The following is a 19,457-nucleotide window of genomic DNA, read 5'->3' on the forward strand; positions in this document are numbered from 1 at the left end:
GTCTATAATAAGCTCTCCAACTCCTCAAATCTGTAAATTAGCTTTCAGGCCCCTGACATATATGAATAATGTTGAAGATGTTATTATACTGAATGTAATTTTATATCAGGGATTTGTTCAGCTCAAATAAGCAATCATGCTCTGTATTCAGTGAGTTTAAAAACTGATAAATAGATTCAATTGATATATTAAGAGCTGAGTTTTACATTTAATCAATTGAAACACACACTGGTTTGCCAATATGGAATTAATAAAGTTGGAAAGTGTGCAACCATTCATATTTCATTGATTCTTGGAAAACAGGCTTTAAAAGCCAAAGTGGGGCTTTTTTTTATATTTTAAGATAAAAGGTAAAGGCCCTCCCGTTGATCGTCGATTTGCTCGAGCGGGCCCAGTAACGTCTCCATTGGAGACTTTGTTGTTACTGTGTCTGGCATATCAAATACTCTCGGTAGCTTGCCGGGCTCTCCGAGAGGGGCGGAGGAATCGAACTCGGGTCGGCCATGTTGGCCGCTTGTAAGGCGAACGCCCTACCCGCTGTGCTATCGCTCCAGCCCGTATTTTAAGATAAGAAAAATCTATTCTCTAATTAGGATTGCATTACTAATTTATGTCTTACTAATGTTTGCCTCTGAATATCAAACTGACTAAATGTTTCAGATAAATAGTTCCAAAGTTTATTTAATATGCTTTAGATGACTATGACAGTTATAGGTGTGTACAATATGATTTTCCTATGCAGATATAAGATTTATACTTATATACCAACTCCATCCTTTGTATTTCTTATGCTTGATTGCAAGTGATTTTTTTATTATTATTACATACCAAAAATTAAAAAATAACTCCAAAAAATTATTCCTAAACAGATTTAAAAAGCAAATGAAGGAGTTAGGTAAATGGTGTTAAGGAAAACGTAAAATTTTCAGCATCTCTCCCCTTTATTTTTGTCATTTATAAAATCTCTATTTTATGAGTTTCCTTTTGATGGTAAATACAGAAGTAATTTTTTCCTTCTTTCTTATACTCATGATTATATTTCAATCACAATAATTTTTATTGTAATCATATTTGGTAGTTTTCTCAACATAGATTATAAATCCTTTGAAGCCAAAAACAGGTATCAAAGTTTGCCTTGTAAATATCCCAGCTCACTTCCTTAAAATCAGGTCATAGTGAATATTTATTGTATTATATAAAACTGGACATCCCAGCGTTCAGTTGTTTCTGTTGATATTCAATTTTAATTTCTGAGTATCAGACTTCATTTAGAGCGCATTAAACCTAACTGTTCAATAGCTTTAATGGATGAGACATATATATATATATATATGTATATATACATATATATGTCAGGTTTGCTGACAAATACATATATATATTTGTATTTTTAATTCCCACAAATGAATGCAATCATTCTATACCTGCCCCTTTACTTCTCACTTATTTGACTCAGCATGATGCCTTCCATGTCCACCCATTTATAAGCAAATTTCATCACTTCATTCTTCCTAGAAGTTGCTTAGTATTCTATTGTGTAGATATACCATGGCACTCTGGTTGTTTCCAGATTCTGGCTCTTGTGAATAGTGCTGTGAAGAAAATAGAATTGCAGATGGTGTTTCCACCGTGTGTTTTTGGACATCCAGGATATATTCCCAAAGTAGTATTGCTGGGTCAAATGGGAGCTCAATTTCTAGTTTTTTTGAGGAATCTCCATATTGTTTTCCAAGACTGCTGGGCCAGTTGGTGTTCCTACCAACAATGAAGGATGGTCCCATTCTCCATGCATCCACACTAGCACTGGTTGCTCTTGTTCTTTTGGACGTATGCCAGTCTCTGTGTTGTGAGATGGTATCTCATTGTTGCTTTCATTTGCATTTCCCTGATGATTAGTAACATACCGCATTTTTTCATGTGTCTTTTGACCACTTGAATGTCTTCTTTGAGGAAGTTTCTGTTAATTTTTGGCCCCATTTTTTGATGGGGTTAGATGTTTTCTTCTTGTAAAGTTTTACCAGTGTCTTATATAACTTTGATATCAACCCTTTCTCAGATGGGTATTGGGTAAATAATTTTTCCCATTCCATGGGCTGTCTCTATGTCTTATTCACCATTTTATTTTTTGAGGTATAGAAATTTCTTAGTTCCATGTAATTCCATTTGCTTACCTTTGCTTTCACTGGTGCGTGTTGCTTTAATATTGATTTTTCTTTTTTAATTTAGGTGATATTATTATTGTTGTTTTTTGCAGTTCAAGTACACTGTTAACCCTTCAGATTCACCAGATGCTGTCTAGCCCTACATTATGAATCATATTTCTTTGAAAAGAGAAAATTCTTATGTGAGATAAGCTCATGAGCATGATACAGAGGAAGGAAGTAATGCAGGTCAATGATATACTATACTAAAATTTCTGATCAAATATGCACGTTACTATTCCTCGTATTTCATAAGGAATGCAAATTTTTGTCGAAAATCAAATTTATGGAGGTAGGGTAGTTAAATATACCGATAGGTATCATGTGCCACTGAAGAAACATAATAGTTATTAGTGCTAGAGTGATAGCACAGAGGGTGGGGCGTTTTCCTTGCACACAGCCAACATGGCCGACCTGAGTTTGATTCCTCCACTAATTTTTTTGTAGTTCTTTATTTAATTTTTAAATTTTTTTTCTGTTTTTTTGGGTACAGGTGTTCTTCTGGTTCTACATTTAGGAATCATTCTGAAGGTCTAGGGGGTTCATATGGGATGCCACTGATTAAATCTGAGTCATGAAGTGCAAGGTAAATGACCTAACTACTGTACTAACACTCCAGTCTCTTCTGCAGATCTTTTGACAAGTCTTGGTATCAGGACTATATTGGTTTTGTAAATGAGATGACAAGCATTCCTTTTTCTTGACCTTTCTGAATTTGTGTACTTATATAAGGTTATCAATTCTGCTCTAGTACAAATTTATTTGTGAAACCTAATATTTGATTTCTTTCTGTTGGAAAGTCTCATTTTGGCATAGTTTCTTCAATATTAATAAGAATAATTTTTCCGATTTTTTTCTTGAGTGCTTTCTGGCAACTTGTGCTTTTATGGATTATGTCTACATTTTTCTCAGTTGTGTGATAATTAAGATAAGTTTATGCAACTTATCTCAATTATAGCATTAGCTTATTCATTGCTTATTTGATTTTCAGAAGCAGACATGTGAAGCTGAGTTTACATTAATGTTGATTTCTAGGTTGTAAATTAAATTAATTTTTAATGTATGATAAATATTTTTTCACCAGGATCACTCATATAAAAAATACTAAAGAATATAAACGCCCTTCTAGCCACAACCACAGATCATGGTCACGGTCCTCCCATTGCTCATCAATTTGCTCGAACGGGCCCAGCAACGTCTCCATCATGAGACTTCTTGTTACTGTGTTTGGCAGATCGAATACGTCATGGGTAGCTTGCCAGGCTCTGCCATGCGGGCAAGATACTCTAGGTAGCTTGCTGGGCTCTCCGAGAGGGGCGGAGGAATCGAACTCAGGTCAGCCATGATGGCTGCATGCAAGGCAAATGCCCTACCACTGTGCTATCGCTCCAGCCACAATGACAATCAAAATATAGAATATTTCATGCCATAAATTGTATTCTTTTACCCTTTTGCAGACAACAATCTCACTCCAATTGAAAACTTCCCAAAATGCTAATTTTTTAAGTGATATACTTGCTTTTCTAGAATTCTAAATAAATGGACCTATATAGTGCATTAATATCAAGAGAGGGGTTCGGCAGGGTGATACCATTTCACCAAAACTCTTCAGTGCCACCCTCGAGAACATCATGCGACGACTGGAATGCGAAAACATGGGAGTGAAGATAGATGGTCGGCAACTACACCACCTCCGCTTTGCTGATGACATCGTTCTAATAACACCAAATATCAGCCAAGCGGCACAAATGCTGAACGACTTTGACCGTGAATGTGGAAAGGTCAGACTACAGTTGAATCTTACGAAGACAATGTTTATGAGAAACATCCTTGTTCCTGACGCTCCATTCGCTCTCAACGGAACCACCATCTCCGAATGCAACAGTTATATATACCTAGGTCGAGAAATCAACATGATGAATGACCTGGCACCTGAGATACGCAGGAGGAAGAGAGCGGCTTGGAATGCCTTCAAGAGCATTGAAGAAATAACTAAAAGGACAAAGAACCTCCAGCTACGAGCACATCTCTTTGATTCCACTATTCTTCCTGCATTAACATATGCCTCAGAGACCTGGACTCTACGAAAACAGGATGAGAACGTTATTCTGGTCTCTCAAAGAGGAATCGAAAGAACTATGCTTGGAATATCACAATTCACTCAAATGAGAGATAGAATCCGGAGTTCTGATCTTCGTCAACGCTCAAGAATCAGGGACGCTGTCTCATTTGCCAAGACATCAAAAATCAGATGGGCTGGACACGTAATGAGGTTTACAGACAACCGCTGGACTAGAGCCATTACTGATTGGATTCCACGGGATATCAAAAGATCACGTGGACGCCCACCTATAAGATGGTCAGACTTCTTCGTCAAGACCCTAAATGATCGGTTTGAGGCTCTGCATGTTCCTAGAACGAACAGATACCATTGGGCTACGCTAGCACGCAACCGGGATGAATGGAAACGTTACTGGCACCCGCTCGAATAAATCGATGAATAACGGGGATTAAGTGATTAAGTGATATAGTGCATAATGTTTTGCTTATACTTTCAGAATAATTTTGCAATTCCCATGATGTTGCACATATCAACATGTCATCGTAAAGGTAAGTAAAATTCATTTCATATGAATAATATAATTTTTTATTCATTGTATTATGCAGTTGGGTTGTCGAGCTTCATCTTTATGAATAAAGCTGCTGTTATTTAAAAATGATTTTGCATACAGATGTGATTTTTATTTTTTTATTTCTATGCCATCAGTCTATTTGTCTAAATACAATTTTGAAATATTAGAACAATGCATAAAAATTTTAAATACTTTTCATCTATAGAAACACTTGCTATTTTCAAGTTGAACCATTCTAGTTGGTAATTAGTGGTATCTCACTGCAGTTTTCATTTGCATTTCTAATAATTGGGCATAATGTTCATGTCATTTCACTAACTTTACTGGAGTTCCAAAATAATTCCTCCCATCCAAACAAGTACTCTTTTGAAATGTGAATATAAATATGCTCACATTAATGGTGAAATTCCATCTCATATTAAACATGCAACTTTCTTTGAACAATCAGCAATTTTGAAATGAGGAAAAGATAAAACATTGCAAAGAATCAAATAGAACAGTAGTCTCTGCTTTTAGAATATCTGTGTTTCCTGTCATAAATTTACTATCATTAGTAACATGCTATAACTCCCTTTTTTGAAACGTGTTCTCATATATACTGGACTTTATTATTAATACTATATATTTTTTAAAACTTTCTTGCGGATCTTCTTTCTTTATATCTTCATCCAAAGGTAAAGGTAAAAGGCCCTCCCATTGATCATCGATTTGCTCGAGCGGGCCCAGTAACGTCTCCATTGGAGACTTTGTTGTTACTGTGTCTGGCATATCGAATACTCTCGGTAGCTTGCCGGGCTCTCTGAGAGGGGCGAAGGAATTGAACTCGGGTCAGCCATGTTGGCCGCTTGTAAGGCGAACGCCCTACCCGCTGTGCTATTGCTCTATCCAAACAACATGTAAATTATGGACCCTTAATTTTTTTAAGACCTCTTGGGGATCTTTCATGTATCTGCATTGAAAATCAAAATCAAACATTTATCTCCATTTTATGCCTAGATTCCTACTCAATTTCCTATCTAAAAATTTTCTTTAGATATTCTAGCTTTCTAAAACCAATATATGTCGAATGAGTATATGATCATTTTTCTAAAATCAAAACCTTCTCCTCTTTAAGTCTTCCAGGCTTTAGTCTTGTCAAAATATTCTTAGAACTATCTTTGATCCATCTCTTGTTCATGAATATCATACCTAATCTAAGATAATTCTTTTGGCACCAAATTCAATATGTATATACACAAAATCTAGCAATATCTTAATGATGATCACAACTGAACTGACCCAGTCATGGTTATTATAATAATCATCAAATATATTTTCCTAATTCTTTTATTTTGATTGGTTCACTTTTTCCCACAGCAACAAAATTACCTTTTAAAATATGAGTCTTCGATGGCCATGACGCATTTTGCATCATCCACTCTATATGGTTCCCATGACCTTTTTGGATTTACCTTCTATACATTCTCTTATTTTGTCAGCTATATTTTCAGTGACCTTCAAAGTCTTGTCACAACATGTTGCTTCATCACTATCTGTAAACCAACTCTAGCATGGGCATATAATTTCAGGTGCTGGAGTGATAGCACAGCGGGTAGGGCGTTCGCCTTACAAGCGGCCAACATGGCCGACCCGAGTTCGATTCCTCCGCCCCTCTCGGAGAGCCCGGCAAGCTACCGAGAGTATTCGATATGCCAGACACAGTAACAACAAAGTCTCCAATGGAGACGTTACTGGCCCGCTCGAGCAAATCGACGATCAACGGGAGGGCCTTTACCTTTACCTTTACCTATGTAATTTCTCTTATATATTTTTATTGCTCACTCACTTTATTTTTATTATAGGTTTTTCATTGAGTTATCCTTAAGCAACTTATTTAAAAAAATAAATAACTTTCTATAAATGTTCACTTTCCTACCTAATTTTCCTTCTTGTAGCACTTATCAATCCTTAGCACAGCCTATGTACACATGCACAACTTTACACAAACATACGCATACTTACACACACACACACACACACACACACACCATTCATAGACAGTATTTAACATAGCCTCTCATTATTACAGTATATGTGTAACCACCTATTTTCTCATTCAGGTGAATATCGTGACTCTATTTCAAGTACCTAACAATGATAAAAATGATACTCTTAATAAATCTGTCTTGAATAATTGAGTATGTTAATGAGTTTAAATTATGCTACTTCAGTACTGTTGTCACTGATATAATAAGATTAGTTTCTTTTTTACTTCATTTTCATTGAAGTGAACATTTTAATTGCAGAAATGTAAAATATATCTCTGATTTTCTGTGAACCATTAAGTCTGTCAAATAATGCAGAGACTGAAACTGTCTCATAAAACTTACTGAGGCAATTTATTGTTCTAAAATTACAGAGTTATCCACTGAAGAAAATCAGAATGTTGAAAACATTTCACCAAAATGAGCATGCAAAAACCTAGGCAAAAAAAATGTACCAATACTACATAATATCTGCAAAAAAATCAAATATAAGCTCATAATGGAATTTTACCAATTCAGAATATGTATAGAATCATGTACAAAGTTGCTTCTGTATATTTTATGGAATCATGTACAAGAACTTGGCAGTTATTATTGGATGGAATTTCACTAAAGAACTTTTTCATACTCAAACAGCAAAACAATAATAAAAAGAATAAAAGAGTGAAAGAGTCATGCAATAAACTTTTAAAATATTTCTTAAACATGTTTACAGATTAGATAATACAGGTTAGATAATATTCCATAGTATTTTGTTAATGTAATATGTTAGTTGTAATTTATATATATGCATATATATGATCATATATCAGGTTATACACAAATATTCCAATATATATTACAATTTGTTTATATATAAAATCTAATAATAGATAACTAATATATTTCTTCATAACTTTTAGTCATTTAGTGGAACATATAAATTAAATAATGACAAAAAATTCACTAGAAAAAATTGTAATACACATACTAGGGGAAAAGGGAGCTCAGATAGAGAAGGGAGCACCAAATAAAGGATGTTGGGAGGATCCTCCCAGGATGGGAGAAGCATGCTGAAAGTAGAATATGAACCAAACATGATTGCCACTCAATGCCTCTTTTGCAAACCACAATACCGAAAAGGAGAGAGAGAACAGAGGCAAATGCCCTGCCACAAAGGAAGGGTGGGATGGGGGGAATGGGATTTGGGAGGGATACCGGGATCCATGGTGGTGGGAAATGGGCACTGGTGGAGGGATGGGTATTTGATCACTGTATTATTGAAACCCAAGCACAAAATTTGTAAGTCTACAACTGTACCTCATGGTGTCTCACTAATAAAAATGTAATTTTAAAAAATTAATAGTTAAATTTTAAAAATTATAATTTTCAAGTAGGCAGTATTGGAGCTATTTCATAAATTAATAGCATACATAATCTGATATTTGCATTTAAAAGTAATGGAAAGGATATTTTTATTTGCATTTAAAAGTAATGGAAAGGATATTTTCATAATGGAAGACTAATATGCATTCTTCATTGATTATTTTAATTGATAGTAATTAATAATAAATATTTAATGTATTTAATGTAAATAATTGTTCTTAAACACAGTGTAATTCACATAAAACACCTCAGAAAATGGTTAAAATCATAAGAATGTTTAAAATTTTTGCTATGAATGCCTGCTGCGTAGTTGGTAAGACAGAGGTGAACTTATTAATGAGATATTTCTAAATTGATTTTTATAAAATAATTAAGTAACTATACGAACCGAGGTTGCTGCGCTGGAGCAATAGCACAGCGGGTAGGGTGTTCGCCTTACAAGCGGCCAACATGACCGACCCGAGTTCGATTCCTCCGCCCCTCTCGGAGAGCCCGGCAAGCTACCGAGAGTATTCGATATGCCAGACACAGTAACAACAAAGTCTCCAATGGAGACGTTACTGGGCCCGCTCGAGCAAATCGACGATCAACGGGAGGGCCTTTACCTTTACCTTTACCTTAATTAAGTAACTAAATGCTTTCTACAATTAAATACATAGTTTTCAAACTTATAAAAAACAAATTTAAGGTCACTGTCACTGTCACTGTCCTCCTGTTGTTCATTGATTTGCTTGTGCGGACCCAGTAACTGCTGGAACCCTCTAGGGAGGGAAACTCAACCTGCTCCCCTCCAAGGGGCCCCGGCGAGGACAGCCAGGGGCGGGGACAGGAGACTCTGTGCTGTTCTCTTCCGGGAGCTGGGTTTTATAGTCTGAGAGATAAAAAAAAAAAAAAAAAAAAAAACCTACGCAAGTGCCTTAATACTTATATTATTGCCCTGGCATTGGATTAACTATTTATTTTTTAAAAGTTCATCATTTGGGGACAGAGAGATAGTAGAGTGGGTAAGGTGCTTACCTTGCATGTAGCAGACCAAGGTTCAATCCCCTGAGACCAGCAGCAGTATATACTTTGAGCACAGTCTGGAGCATGCTCTAAGCACCACTAAGTCCAAAAAGCAAACCTGCAAAAAAGAAAAAAAAGAGACCTAATTAATCTAAATGGTCATAAATAAAATACAAATTAAGATAATACACATATTAACACATATAAGTAATTTGGGAGAAAGAAAGGTTTATCAAAACTTCAAACTTCAAACTTTTACTCCTCTGCAGAGTTCATTTTTTTTCTCTTTTGAATATTACATCTCCCATTTTCTCTCCCCTCAGATGTGTGTGTGTGTGTGTGTGTGTGTGTGTGTGTGTGTGTGTGTGTGATTTCTTCTACAGCTTCTTTTTTTCTGAAGGGGTCATTCATCTATGTGTGGGGCATTAGATTTCTGCAGCTAAGTTGTGTCTCAATTTTTCTATCTACAAAGAGCTCTGGATTTGCATGTCAATAAGATGTAGTCTTAATGCCTCTGGGCTACTTACATTTAATTTACTGAAGGTTCATTCCTAGGATCTCTCCTATTTATCTGTCTGCAACATTTGCCTACCTAGAGATTTCACCCTCTTCAAACTTTAAGGACTACAAGGGTGAAGGTCTATCTTTTGTAGCTTTGTTATGCTGAAAAAAGGAATGGATCCTACTTATATACTGGTGTGAAATCTAATCTAATTGAGTGTTAAAGGGCCCTAGGCAATGGTTATTGGGTTTCAGAGCTGTTTGTGGGCACTACAAATTTACAAGGGGTTATCTCCCTTCTCCTGGAATTTTTTTTTCTTTTCTGAAGTTTCTTCACTCCTCTTCTGACTGACTCAACAATTAATGTTGCAGGTTGCTTGGTAAAGTAGGAAGCCAGAGAGGTTACAACTCTAGGTAGCACCCACCTTGGCCACCTAGGGAAATACCTGGTATGGGTCAGCCTGGTAGTCTCTTATGAGTACCTATATCATGCAGATGCTCAGGACCTGCCCGCCCGCCTTCTCTGAATAATTTTCTTTAAATAAAATGATTTTGCTTCCAAAACATGTTAAGTGTACACACGCACGCATACGCGCGCCCACCCATACACACACACACACACACACACACACACACTGCATTTTTTTTCCCCTTTATTTTATTTTATTTTTTTTAAAGTTGTAGATTTACAATTTTTTGTGCTTTGGTTTCAATTATACAATGATCAGATACCCATCCCTCCACCAGTGCCCATTTTCCACCACCATGGATAATATCCCTCCCACCCCATCCCCCCATCCCCCCTGTCTCTGTGGCAGGGCAATCCCCTGTGTTCTCTCTCTCCTTTTGGGTGTTGTGGTCTGCAAAAGAGGCATTGAGTGGCAAACATGTTCAGTCCATAGTCTACTTTCCACATGCATCTCCCCTCCTGGGAGGATCCTCCAAACATCCTTTATTTGGTGCTCCCTTCTCTATCTGAACTGCCCTTTCCTCTAGGATACCCGGCTGGCCTCTAAGTTATGGAGTAATCCTCCTGGTGCTGATCTCAGCTATTCTTGGGTATTAATCTCATACTTTGTTACTTTATATCCCCCAGATGAATGCAATCTTTCTATGTCTATCCCTCTCTTTCTGACTCATTTCGCTTAGCATGATACTTTCCATATTGTACCACTTGTATGTAAATTTCATGACTTCATCTTTTCTAAGAGCTACATAGTACTCCATTGTGTAGATGTACCAAAGTTTCTTTAACCAGTCATCTGTTCTTGGGCATTCAGGTTTCTTCCAGTTTCTGGCTATTGTAAAGAGTGCTGCAATGAACAAACAAGTGCAGATGTCACTTCGACTATACATTTTTGCCTCTCTGGGATATATTCCCAGGAGTGGTATTGCTGGGTCAAATGGGAGCTCAATTTCTAATTTTTTGAGAATCGTCCATACTGTTTTCCAGAAGGGCTGAACCAGTGGACATTCCCACCAACAGTGAAGGAGTGTCCCTTTCTCGCCACATCCACGCCAGCATCGGTTGCTTTTGTTCTTTTGAATGTGGGCCAGTCTCTGAGGTGTGAGATGGTATCTCATTGTGGTTTTGATCTGCATCTCCCTGATGATTAATGATGTAGAGCATTTTCTCATGTGCTTTTTTGACATTCGGATTTCTTCTTTGAGAAAGTTTCTGTTCATTTCATTGCCCCACTTTTGGATGGGGTTGGATGTTTTCTTCTTGTGGAGTTTAACCAGTATTTTGTATATCCTGGATATCAACCCCTTGTCAGATGTGTATTCAGTGAATATCCTTTCCCATTCTGTAGACTGTCTTTGTATTTTGGTCACTGTTTCTTTGGAGGTGCAGAAGCTTCTTAGTTTAAGATAGTCCCATTTATCTATCTCTGTTTTCACTTGCTCGGCCAGTGGCGTGGCATCTTTGAAGATACCATTAGCTTCAATGTCATGGAGGGTTTTGCCAACTTTATCTTCAATGTACCTTATGGTTTCTGGTCTGATGTTGAGGTCTTTAATCCATTTTGATCTTACTTTTGTACATAGTTTTAGGCAGAGTTCTGAGTCTATTTTTTTGCATGTAGCCGTCCAGTGATGCCAACACAATTTATTAAAGAGGCTTTCCTTACTCCACTTCACATTACTTGCACCTTTATCAAAGATTAGATGAGCATATGATTGAGGAGAGATGTCAGTGTATTCAACCCTGTTCCATTGGTCTGCAGTTCTGCCTTTGTTCCAGTACCATGCTGTTTTAATTATTACTGCTTTGTAGTACAGTTTGAAGTTCGGGAGGTTGATTCCTCCCATTTTCTTTTTCCCAAGAATTGCTTTAGCTATTCGTGGGGGCTTATTGTTCCATATAAATTTCAAGAGTGTTTGCTCCATTTCTTTGAAGAATGTCATGGGTATCCTTATAGGGATTGCATTGAATTTATACAATGCTTTCGGTAGTATTGCCATTTTGACAATGTTAAGTCTCCCGACCCATGAGCAGGGGATATCTTTCCATTTCCTCATGTCCTCTTTTATTTCCTGAAGTAGCGTTTTGTAGTTTTCTTTGTATAGGTCCTTTACTTCCTTAGTTAAGCTGATTCCTAGGTACTTGATTTTCTGGGGCACAATTGTGAATGGGATTGTTTTTTTCATGTTGCTTTCTTCTCTCTCACTGTTTGCGTATAGGAAAGCCATGGACTTTTGGGTATTGATTTTATAACCTGCAACTTTACTATACGAGTCTATTGTTTCTAGGAGTTTTTTGGTGGAAGTTATTGGGTTCTCTAAGTAGAGTATCATATCATCTGCGAATAGTGAGAGCTTGATTTCTTCCTTTCCTACCTGAATGCCCTTAATATCTTTTTCCTGCCTAATCGCTATTGCAAGTACTTCCAGTACTATATTGAACAGCAGTGGAGAGAGTGGGCATCCCTGTCTCGTCCCTGATCTTAGAGGGAAGGCTCTCAGTTTTTCCCCATTGAGGATGATGCTTGCTGTAGGCTTGTGGTAGATGGCTTTAATTATGTTGAGGAAGGTCCCCTCTATACCCATTTTGGCTAGGGTTTTCATCATAAAGGGGTGCTGGATCTTATCAAATGCTTTCTCTGCATCTATTGATATGATCATATGCTTTTTATCTTTTCTTTTGTTGATATGGTGGATTATGTTGATTGATTTCCGAATGTTAAACCATCCTTGCATCCCTGGGATGAATCCTACTTGGTCATGGTGTATGATCTTTTTAATGAGTAGTTGGATTCTATTTGCTAGTAGTTTGTTGAGGATCTTTGCATCTGTGTTCATCAGGGATATCGGCCTGTAATTCTCTTTCTTTGTGGTATCTCTGTCTGCTTTTGGTATCAGTGTGATATTTGCTTCGTAGAAACTGTTTGGAAGTGTTTTTGATATTTCAATTTCGTGGAAAAGCTTAAAGAGCATTGGGAGTAAGTCCTCTTTAAAGATTTGGAAGAATTCACTAGTGAATCCACCCGGGCCAGGACTTTTGTGCTTGGGGAGACTTTTTATTACCATTTCAATTTCCTTGATGGTGATAGGTCTGTTCAGGTATTCCAGGTCTTCTTGGTTCAGCCTTGGGAGTCTGTAGGAGTCTAGGAATTTATCCATTTCCTCGAGGTTTTGATGTTCCGTGGCATAAAGCTTCTCAAAGTACTCCCTGAGGATCCTCTGAATTTCTGTGGTTTCTGTTGTAATGACCCCCTTTTCATTTCTGATTCGGTTTATTAGGGTTTTCTCTCTCCCTTTCTTTGTGAGTTTTGCTAGAGGCTTATCGATCTTGTTAATTTTCTCGAAGAACCAGCTTTTGGTTTCATTGATCTTTCGGATTGTTTTTTGGGTTTCCATCTCGTTAATCTCTGCTCTGAGTTTTATTATTTCCTTTCTCCTGTTCGGGTTGTGCTCCTTTTTTTGGTCCTTCTCCAAGCTCTTAAGCTGTGAGGTTAGGTTACTTATGTGTGCTCGCTCCTCCTTCCTGAGGAATGCTTGTAGAGCTATAAACTTTCCTCTTCACACAGCCTTTGCTGTGTCCCATAAGTTTTGGTAACTCGTGTTCTCATTTTCATTCGTTTCTAGGAATCTTTTGATTTCCTCTTTGATTTCCTGTCTAATCCACTCGTTGTTCAATAGTGCACTGTTTAATTTCCAGGTGTTTGATTTAGTTTTCTGTTTTTGTGTGTGATTTACTTCTAATTTCAGCGCATTATGGTCTGAGAAGATTGTTGATACAATCTCTACCTTCTTAATTTTATGGAGGCATGTTTTGTGGCTCAGCATGTGGTCTATCTTGGAGAATGTTCCATGTACGCTTGAGAAGAATGTGTATTCAGCTTTTTGTGGATGAAGTGTCCTGTATATATCTACTAAGTCCCTTTCTTCCATTGTTTCCCTCAAATGAAGTATGTCCTTGCTAAGTTTGAGTCTGGTTGATCTATCAAGAGGTGACAAAGCAGACACACTGCATTTTAAACAGCTGAAATGTCTGTCTCCACATGAAGTTAAAAAAAGAAAGAAAAAAATTGGAATAACATGTTTCTAAACTTCTTAAACTCCAGACCATTTCTTTCAAAAGAGAGATTTTTCAAATTCTAAAATTTCCCATTGTATGCTTTTATTCAGAATCAGTTTGTTTGCAGTTGATGGATTTTTTTTTCTAAAGAGCATTCTCCAGAGACCTGGTAAAGTTTACTATTTTAGCTTTCCTGGAGTCATGAATATTATAATAATACTGATGGAACAGGAATGGAGTGTAATGGAAAGGGAGAGGTTTTGCTAATAATTTTCAAAGAGAGCAACTACTTTTTTTTTTTACCCATGTTGATTTTTACAGAAGACCCTGGAGGCAAGGATAGATAGATAGGAAAGGTAGTTGCTTACCTGGCCAAGCCCAAGAATCAACAGGTGGCATTGCTAACTCTGTTCTGGGGTTGAGATAAGTAGTTGTGATAAGCCCCTGAGACGTGGAGGCCTCACATACACAGCCTCCAGAGTTCCAGATTTTGGCATTTGCACCAGACACTCTGCCCAGAAGCTGAAACACAGAGAAATTAACTTCATATCCCTAATCCCACCTCTCAGACTGATCTCCTGTCTCATCTTCTCATTCCTAACTACCACTCTGTCATTTACTGCCAACAGAATTGACATTTGTAGCTGCCATTGCTGAGATGCCAAGGACACCCAGTGCCAGTTAGGATAGCATCCTGCAGTTTCAACAGAGCCAGGGATCAATCAGTTCACTCATGAAACGGCTGGACTGTGCCACAGACCTACATCCCAGGATTTATTGGGTCTTAATTAATATCTCTCCACCCAGTTGAGGTCTAAATTAGAATGACAAGATACAATAAACTCAGAACACCAACAAATTTATTAAAGGAGTAGATACAATAGATGACATAGGTCATGTATTATAGAAATAAATCCATGATGAGGGAAGCTAAAATAATTTTATAAATATTGGGAAAAGTAGAGGAAGATAAATTTTCAAAAGTGAGGGCTAGAGTACAATAGGCGGGGGGTGGGATAGTTTACCTTGCACATAGCTGACTTAGGTTTGATTCCCCAGTATCCAGTATGCTCCCCTGAGACTCCCAGGAGTGATCCCTGAGCACAGAGCCAGGAGTGGCCCTGAGTAGCATAGGATGGTCCCAAAACAAAACAAAACAAGCAAAATATCTGGCAAGGACTAACATTCATTTGTATATTAGATTCTGTTCTATATTGCTTTCTTTACATAAAGTCAATTTACAAACTAATTAAAATATTGAAGATAAATTATAATTGCACTAAGAAGTAACCTGATAAATCTCATATTTGGTTTAAGGACAGAGTTAACTCTGTTTGCATTGACTGATAAGGCAGTATATAGATTTGAGCATCTAAACTTTTGCCCTTCAGAGAAGGTAAAACCCTATTTTTTTAGAGTCCTCAGAGAAGGCATACAATAAATAATTGCCAGAGACTAGCCCTAGGTGAACAGGCCTGAAGCAGGAACTCTATAAGATTTGAAAAAGAGAGAGAAAAAAAGAGACAAAAAGCATGGAGCCAAGGGGCTCACAGCATCTTTGACTGAGAGCCCTGACTGTTCTCCATGTATATAGAATATATATTGCTTATATTGATGTAGGCAGACAGGCAGATAGGGAAGGGCTCCTCTCCAGGTGATGGCAGTAAATTTCCTGGGAAGTAATTGCTTTGAATTTGCAAAGGCCAACCTTGCAGAAAACAGGAACTAAGGCCTGATAAGGCCCTCATCTGGCACCAGCAAGGGATCCTGAGGAGATTAGACCCCTCCCCATAAAGGAAATTCCTTGAATACCCTCAGACCACTCCCTTAATCTGAATCTGATTAACTGCAGTGATTCAGCACAGAGAAGACTTCAGAACATTCCAGACCAAGACATCCTGAGAAGATACTCTATAAAAGCCAGCTTGAACAAAGAAGAGGCGCTCATATGCTGCCCAAGTTCATGTGCTGCTTGCACCCACGTGACTGAGCACTTGTGGTGCCTGAGCACATATGTTGCCTGCACCACCACTCTTAAGATGTGTATTTTCATGCTTTCATGTCTAATGCTGAGATGTGTGTAGTGGTTCTCTCTGCCCTTGAAGAATGCCAGGTTCTCTCTTGAGCATGTTACTCTCCACTCTCTCCCACTCTCTGTTCCTCCTTCCCTTCAAAACCTCCGAATAAAATCTCTTTTACTTTATTGCTTGTCTACTCCTTAAATTCTTTTCTATGAGGCAAGACAAGAAAGAACCCAGTAAGCCTGAGTCCCTGGTGGCAGAGGTGGATAGGGAGAAAGTGACGATCTTTCTCTTTCCCACTTCACATGAGCCACCCATGAGGCCCACTGACATCAATACCAGTAATCCTCAGAAGGAGAACAGCATTTTTCTTTTTGACAAAATAACTATCCTATTCTATCAGGGCAAGGTCTCTCTCTCTTTTTTTTTTTTACTTTGTAATTGAATCATAGTGAGACACACCAGACTAGACTTTTAAGGTCTCAGTATATTGGCATAAATAGGACCCCAGCTAGATAGTCTTCCACCTCTGGGTGGCAGTATTTTTGTCTGAAAAGTCTCATAAACTACCCATTCTGTCCAGTTCTTTTATCTATATAATCCTGACAGTTAAATAATTATCAAGAAAAATTTTTTCTCTAGAAATATTTTAAATAATATTTCTTAGTCAACTGCAAATTCAAGTGAAAAAAATGCATTAAATTCAATAGAAAAATGTATTCCAGTACTTTGAAAATATTTATGACCATATTTATTTATGACCGTATTTTATCAGATATATAATTTTATAGGTAGTGCATATTTTGATTTACTACTGTGTTTTAATAAATATTGTCATTCATATATGATTTTGTCAAAATGTGTGAGTTCTAAACAACATTTTATTTTATTTTATTTTATTTTTAATTTTTATTAGTGAAACACCATAAGGTACAGTTGTAGACTTATACATTTTTGTACTTGGGTTTCAGTTATACAATGATCGCGTACCCATCCCTCCACCAGTGCCCATTCTCCACCACCAATGAACCCGGTATCTCTCCCACCTCCCCTACCCCTCCCATCCAACCCTGCTTCTGCGGCAGGGCATTCCCTTTTGTTCTCTCTCTCCTTTTGGGTGCTGTGGTTTGCAAAAGAGGTATTGAGTGGCAATCATGTCCGGTCTACAGTCTACTTTCAGCATGCGTCTCTCATAAAAATATGGAATGCTTCACGAATTTGCGTGTCATCCTTGTGCAGGGGCCATGCTAATCTTCTCTGTATTGTTCCAATTTTAGTATATGTACTGCTGAAGCGAGCACTCTAAACAATATTTTAAAATGTGTATTTAGTTTGCTGTGGTGTTGCTTTATAGATTTTTGTTGTTGTTGTTGTTGTTGTTGTTGTTTTGTAATATAAAAAAGGTTTGGGACATAAGCCTTTATGCTATGTTTTAATTTCTATTGGAGAAATCCTTTCTTTAGGAATGGATTATTCAATGAATATTACATTGGAAATATTAATTAAATCAGATATATTTATTAGAAAAATTCTTGAATAATTTTTTTTATTATTTTTGGGGCACACCCGGTGATGCACAGGAGTTACTCCTGGTTCATGCACTCAGAAATTACTCCTCCGGTGTTTAGGGGACCATATAGGATGCTGGGAATCAAATCTGGGTCAGCTGCTTGCAAGGCAAACACCCTAGCTGCTGTGCTATTGCTCCCGCACCAAGTGATGTCTTATTATTTTTTTTAACGTAGGAGTACTGCTATTTATTCAGCCACTGATTAGCTGATTGAATTGGGCATGAACTCCACCTAATTTTTTTTCATAATTTTATTTATTCATTTATTTTTCCTTCTTATATTTATTTATTGAATAAATAAAAGTTACAAAGCTTTCAGGTTTAAGTCTCAGTCATGCAATGATCAAACACCTTTCCCTTCACCAGTATTGATTTTTCACCACTAAGAACCCCAATATACCTCCCTCCCACCCTTCCCAATGCCTGTGAGGCAGATGATGCAGTTGATTTCTACTTAACTTTTCTCTACATTGATTACATTCATTATTTTGACAAAAGATGTACCATTATTGTTTAGAATTCCCCCTCCCCCCAACAAATCAGAATTGCTGAAAAGGCATTGTGAAATACTTTGTTTTTTATAGCTGGTTATGAGAATCATATAATGATTTTGGATTTCTGCAAAGAGCCAGATAATTACGAGATTGGTTTCTGTGTGTTTGGTGTTATGGCTGTGCCAGAGATCCGCTCATGGGGGGCAACTCTTCACCTCAGTAGGGCATGAAGGACGAGCCGGTACCGCCCTCCTTCCCATGAGACTGCAGTTGCCCGTCACCACCGGCTCATACCTGGCTTTCCTATAAGCTCTGAGGCAGCAGACACCTTGCTGCTGTGGGAGGGGGGGAGGCGGAAGGGAGAAACACCTTTTCCCTCCCGGGGAGGCATGGTGCCGTAGGTTACTGCATGGTCCATTCACTTTTCTGCCGCAAGCTGCCAGGCTCTGGATTAAGTCCTTTTGCCTCTGGAGCCACTCCTGGGAGGCAACTCATGACCTCGGTAGGGCGTGAAGGATGAGCTGGTACTGCCCTCCTTCCCATGAGACTGCAGTTGCCCTGTCACCACCGGCTCATACCTGGCTTTCCTATAAACTCTGAGGTGGTGGCCCCCTTGTATGCGGTCCAGATGCATTTCAGCCAAAAGCCACTGGGTTTCAAGATTTGTTTTTGAGTCTTTGGGATCATGGCGGTTAATCAGCTTGATCAGGAGCCAGAGAGGCTGTTTGTAGGCGGCGACTTGGGGTCTTTCGGGATGGGGAGGAAAGAGTTGTTTCCATCCCCATCTGGTGAGGCCCCACATGTCTCATCACTGCAGGCACAAACCTGACTGTCCGGTGGCCTCTGGAGGATGGTGGTCACCGGGCCGCCAGGGGAACAGGCCAAGGCACAAAACCTATTCCCACCTGGAGTGGTCCAGTGCTAGTAACCTACTTCAGGAACAGGACACATTTCTGCCCAAAGCCACTGTGTTTTGAGATTCGTTTCTGAGTCTCTGGGATCATGGCCATTAAGCAGTTCAATCAGGAACCAGAGAGGCCATGCTTCCAATTATATAGCTGAGTCTGAGTTTGTTTTTGTGTGTGTCTCCCACATACCTAACTTTTAGCTGTTTACTTCTT

At 38.1% G+C, this 19,457-nt stretch overlaps 1 non-coding gene across 1 annotated transcript; it reads right to left on the reverse strand.

Annotated features, from left to right (window-relative positions):
* Positions 1–17,466: 17,466 nt before the first annotated feature.
* LOC130026682 (U6 spliceosomal RNA) lies at positions 17,467–17,573 on the reverse strand. The gene has a single exon (XR_008792884.1). It is a non-coding gene; the product is annotated as a U6 spliceosomal RNA (small nuclear RNA).
* Positions 17,574–19,457: the final 1,884 nt, after the last annotated feature.

The sequence above is a fragment of the Sorex fumeus genome, unplaced genomic scaffold (genome assembly GCF_029834395.1).
Source record: "Sorex fumeus unplaced genomic scaffold, SorFum_2.1 ptg000034l, whole genome shotgun sequence".
NCBI classification, from domain to species: Eukaryota; Metazoa; Chordata; class Mammalia; order Eulipotyphla; family Soricidae; genus Sorex; species Sorex fumeus.